This window comes from Camelus dromedarius, chromosome 5, assembly GCF_036321535.1.
Source record: "Camelus dromedarius isolate mCamDro1 chromosome 5, mCamDro1.pat, whole genome shotgun sequence".
In the NCBI taxonomy this organism is placed as follows: Eukaryota; Metazoa; Chordata; class Mammalia; order Artiodactyla; family Camelidae; genus Camelus; species Camelus dromedarius.
This window is the reverse complement of record NC_087440.1, coordinates 5,224,607-5,230,505: the sequence shown is the minus strand read 5'-3', so window position 1 is coordinate 5,230,505 and position 5,899 is coordinate 5,224,607.

Sequence of the window (5,899 nt, the reverse complement as noted above, 5' to 3'; positions counted from 1 at the left end):
TTCGTGAAGATGTCCTTTGTGTCCCATCTTGGGCTATAAACACCAAGCTCTCCCATCAGCCATTTAGGAGTCTGGGCTGCAGTGCTGTGCTGGCCCATGTCGAGTGAGACACTCCTTCAGTCCCAACCTCATTACTGTCACCTTTTATGTTCATGTGTAGAAAAGACCTTTGGTGCTGCCTTCTCCTCTCCTCTTCACCTTATCATGTGTTGCTTTTAAACAGGGAATTAAATATTAATATAAAACCAGGTTGTGCGTGGTTCATGAAAAGAGCACCGTTGCTGGAAGCCAGGCATCCACATTCTTGTTCCTGCTCAACCACCTCCCAGCTGGATGATCTTGCGTCCTCGGTGCCTTTGATTTGCTACTCTGTAGAGCGGGGGTGATGGCAATCCCTCTGATGCTGTCGTGTAAGAGGTTGTGAGGAAGAGCTAATTAACTTGAAGATGCTTTTTCAACTTGACATACATAGGGAATATGGCTGTTCTTGAGACAACACTCACCACAAGTCGGCTTGATTCAACCTATGCATAATTGCTGCTGTTGAAAGGCAGAAGGTAAGATGTAAGACAGGAAAACTCACAGCCTTTTTCTGTCCTAGAACCATTTTGCCTGTGCAAACCCTCCAGGGAGCAAGAGTACTCGGGGGGCGCACAGCAGAATCAGGACCAGCTCTATGTCACCGAACACTGAAGGAAGACATCCACAGTGGCCTTAAGACCTTTCTCAAAGCTCCATACCCTCCCTGGAACCCTTCCTTGGGTTCTTGATGGTAGTATCACAAATCCTCAAGAAAGAAAGCACTCTTGTGTATGGGGAAAGCACGCTGTATCTTGTTCCGTGGGACGTGACACGCTGCATTCCAAAACCCAGTGCAAGAAGCAATTGTCTCTCGCTTTAATTATAGATTCTTCACTTTCCCTTAATTGCTTTGAGTCAGGACTGCGGACTCCGGGGGGAGTCTTGGTACACAAGTAGAGAGGCAGTGCTGTTAAACAAGATGGGACGATCAAGTAATGAGGTTTTTGTTTTGTTTTGTTTTGTTTTTTAAACAAACAGACCCTGATGTCCATATTCAAGGGAGTGTTCCTGTTAAAGGTGCCACATTAGTAAGCTGTGCTCATGTTGACACTCTCTTGTAGCCAAATATTGGGGAATGTAGTCTGGTAAGTATGGGTGCTCCTATGGGGGTGGGGGAGGGACAGTGAGTTTAATATTAAAGCTCTCCTAGAAAACCTGCCATGTGTTTGTCGCAGCTATAGGGGGCCCAGGTAGCATTTGGGACAATGGTAACACAGTTGGAAAAACACATCAAATGACACACAGAAAGAGGGTTTTACCCTGCAACATACGTAGATACTTTTCCTGGAGGAAAAGATCCATGTCTCTTACCCACATTCCTTGATCCCAGAAAACTTTAGTTAAATGCCTTGCACATAAAAGGTGTTCAATAAATATTTGTGGGACATTTGTCCTTCCTGATCACAATAATTATAGTCATTCTTCAGAAAATAAAAGAGTCCTTTTTTTATTTTTTAATTGTTTTATTGAAGTATAGTTGGTTTACTATGTTGTGTTAGTTTCTGGTGTATAGCATAGTGACTCAGTTACACATATATACATGTTCTTTTTCATTTTAAGTTATTAGAAGCAATTGAATATAGTTCCTTGTGCTATACAGTAGGACCTTGTTGTTTATCTATTCTGTATATAGTAGTGTGTATCTGCTAATCCCAAACTCCTAATTCATCCATCCCTATCCTTTCCCCTTTGGTAACCATGAGTTTGTTTTCTATGTCTGTGAGTCTGTTTCTGTTTTGTAAATAAGTTTATCTGTGTGATTTTTTTTAGATCCCACATATAAATCTCATATAATATTTGTCTTTGATTTACTTCACTTAGTATGATAATCTCTAGGTCCATCCATGTGGCTGCAAATGGCATTATTTCATTCTTTTTTATGGCTGATTAGTATTCCATTGTATATATGGACTCCATATTTGGAATGGAAATAAGTCTTTTAAGCCTAATGTTCTTACCTTCCTTCCCACATACTCTTTCTCTTACTGGCTTGTTTCGTTAACAGCCAAGAAACAGCCATTCAACAAACATTTATGGAGAAATGACTGAATACCAAGTACTGGAGAAATCTCCTGGAAATTCCAAGGGCATTCTTGGCGAGAACACAAAACCTCTGGACCAAGGATGCTGTGCGGGTTCCCACACCACCATGATTTGGTCAGTTTTTTACTTTCAGTGAACACAGACCCTCTTGTGTAACCTCAAGAAAGAAAGGGGGTGATTAAGAAGACCTCTGGAACTGAGATTTGGTTATCATCTCCCAGTTTTTTTCTCTCAGTGGTGCTTCTCTTTATCTTGCTGTGTCTACTCCATTCTCTTTCTCTATAACCAGACTTCTCTGCCTCCTCATACCTGAAATGATAACATAGCCTATTGTGGTATGCTAGTCAGGAGAAGCTAGTTATGCTTCAGTAACAAACAACCCCAGATCTCAACGGCCTGAAACAGCAAAGGTTTATATCTGGCTCGTACTACATACGTGTCCACCGAGGGTTAGTTGAAGGGAGAGGGGGAGTTCTGCTGACCAGAGCCACTTGGGAGCCCAGAACAGCAACAGCCTTGAAAAATGAACATAATGAATCATATGCCAACTTTGACAGTGTCCACCTAAGTCACTTTGGCTCACATTTCCTTGGTTAAAGCAAGTCAAATGACCACACCTAACTTAATTGGGTGGGAATGTACAGTTTCACCAAGACCTGACTGCAGAGAAGGCACAAATATTTGTGAGTAGCCTTCATCACCGTCACACGCGGCATCTCCAGCCCAAGATTGCAACTCCTTTTTGTTTCAGCAGCCTCAGCTAATGATTCGTATTTTCCATGCTCTTTAGTTCAAACTGCAGTGAGAGAGAAGCTGAGGGGCACAGACCATCTCTGCCTGACAGGCCACAACAGCAGGGCCCTGGTTAGCCTCTGGATCTGTCCTTGAGTCACCGCCAGTCAGGTGGGGAGCAAGGATATACACTGTATCCCACGGCTGTGTATACGCTGTATCCCACAGCTGTCCAGCCCACGCCTCTTGATGCTATCCAGGGACCAGGAGACCTGTCCTGTACAGAATAAACTGTTGTTTAAGTCATGGTATTTTGCTGGTCCTAGCCCTTGATGACAGAAAGGTCTGGATAGTGCAGTCCATGAAGCTGGGTTCAGTCTGCCCAATGGTCAGGCTATTCATGGGGCAGAATCTCAACAGAGGTGAAGTAGAAATGACTGAGTCCAGGGACCTGCTATGTTAACCCATCAGTCTAGGGATCAAGGATATGGTACCAAGGGGTTTTTAAAACTGGCTTTGTACAGCTCCATTTCCACATTTGGAGAGCACAGTCTTTGACCTCTGACCATAGCTCTAGGTGAGAGGGGCAGGGTGGGGAAGAGAAATGTATGGCTTCAACTTACACAATGAGACTTGAACATCTGAACCTGGAATTCAAGCCCCTTCACCACATGCCTCCCATCTACCTTTCCAGGCTCATGTCCCAATTCACCCCCAAGTGAACCTACTGTTCAACCACCATCAAACATTCCCTTTTCTTCCCTTTGGTCATACAATATCCTCCTCTCTACCCAATGGCTACCCTTCCGCTAAAATCAGTTTAAAAACCACCAGTTTTCAGAGTTTTTATCTGTCTTGTTGGACTTGGTCATTTCTGTTTCTTCCTCCTCTGAATTTTCACACCTACCCCTGCTCATTCTGAATGCCTGGAGAGCATGGATGGGTCTTACCGATTTGGGGATCCCAGAGCCTTGTGTCTGCCTGCAGGTGACCATTATTGGTGTGTCTGAATGAGTGTCTGTAACACCAGTTCATTTAAGGAAACTTTAGCAAGTTCCTCTGCTATGTTTGGCACAGTGGAGAACAGTCAGTAATATATGGTCCCTCCAGGAGCTTCTCTAGTTCAGTTGCCCCATTTTATAGATGACAAAACTGAGGCCCAGAAAGGAGAAATGACTTTTCCTCTGCCACCTAAGCAGCCACAATTTATTGAGTACTTTGCTATGTGCCAGACAAAATGCTTTCTATTCTTTATCTCATTTTCATCCCTGTAACAACCCTAAGGGAAGAATTTTTGTACCTACTTAACAGAAGAGAAAACTGAGACTTTAAGAGGTTGTGACATGGCTAAGGCTAGACTGCAAGGAGGTGGCCAGGCCAGGTTTGGATCCCAGGATCTAACTCTGGGGTCTTACTCGTGCCCCCTATGTTGAGCTCCAAGCTGGGGAGTTGGCTCCCTGCAGTCCACACACCTGTATATTGCCCATAGGCCTTGAACTTTGTCAGTGCTCCAGTGCATGGGTTGACATCTGGTGTTTAAAGGGTCCTGGTGAATTTCTGGGCCATGCAGTGCCTATGTACACAGATCTAACATTCTGACCATTAGGTCAGGGTATTTTTTCCCTCCTGGGCAGTTGAGTTAGCGGAAGAAACCTGATAAAATCCTGGAGAGGAACTTAATCATTCTCTGAAGGACTTACAAGTTGTTGGCCTGCCTAATCTGCTCAGATACAGTCTGGGAATATTCAGTATCCATGTAGTACAGGTTGTGAATTATTCTGTGGGGACTGTTAACAAGACCCTCACCAACTCTTGCCTCAGCCAGTCTCAAGCAGGGCCTTGGGGCTTTTTCCCCTCCCACCAAAGCTCTGAAAAGAGCAGGCTTTTCCCCAGTGAGGGCTGGGAGGACTAAGAGGTGTAGGGGAAATCCTCCTGCCTCCAAGCAGAGCTCACTGTACAGAGCTGGGCCTGTTCCCTCCTCAGACCTAAGCTATGGATATACAATGACTTGGCTGGGATAGAACTTATCCAATGTTTTGGCAACCTAGTACCTGAGTGCCTAACATGGAAAGAGACCAACTCTGTAAAATCAGTGCAAGAAAAATGATAACAAGTTAGATCTGCAGGCACCTCAGGGATCATCTACCCCCTGGATTTAAAGATGAGCAAACTGCAGCACAGATGCTAAGTTACTTGTCAAGGTCACAGAGCTGCTGGTGATAGAGACCAAAGTCCAAGTTGCCTGAGTCTCAACTCAATGGCCTTTCCCCCTTAAACTCACATCCACCCACCTACACAGCAACAAACACACCCCACCCTTTCCGGAAGTACCACATGCAGGCACACACAGAACTGAGCCAACTGGGTCCTATGTCCCAAAAGTATATGACTGCCCCTATGCTGGGGTACAGGGCACTGAGTAAAACAGATTCCCAGGCGTTCTGACCCCCATCAGCTGAGAACCTCAAGAACATCTCCTAGGCCTTCCTCCCAGTACTCCCCTTCTCTGCTCCAGATGAGTTTCCAGAACTTGAGAGCCAGGGCTGATGCCGGGCCAGCTGTGAGCGGCGGGAAGAAGCGCGGGGCTGGTGCCGGGAGCGCACCGTAGTGGGCGGCCGATGCTGTGGCTGCCGGGGACTCCGGGGCCTGATGCCAAGCGCTCCGGGGTCTGGCGGCTCAGCGGGGCGACACGCACCCACTACCTGCCTTGCTTCTCCGGCCACCTGCGACTCAGGATGGGCTCGGCCGGGGACCCTAAAGGCAGGGCGTAGACCCTGAGAGGAGGGGGCGCACAGAACAGAGGTTAGCGCGTCCGCTCCGGCACGGCCCCCGCGAGGTCCGGCTGCCCGCTCCCTGGCGTGCAGGTTTGGAAAGCGGGAGGCCTCGCCCGGCCGCCGCCTCGGCTGCTCGGGTCCCCATATATAGTCATATCCACCGTCAACTGGGAGGCCGGCAGGCGGCAGCGAATGGGCGAGCGGCCCCCGCGGGAGCAGCGGGGAGGGCGCAGGAGGCGGAGGGAGGAGAGGGGGAAAGGGGGCAGGAG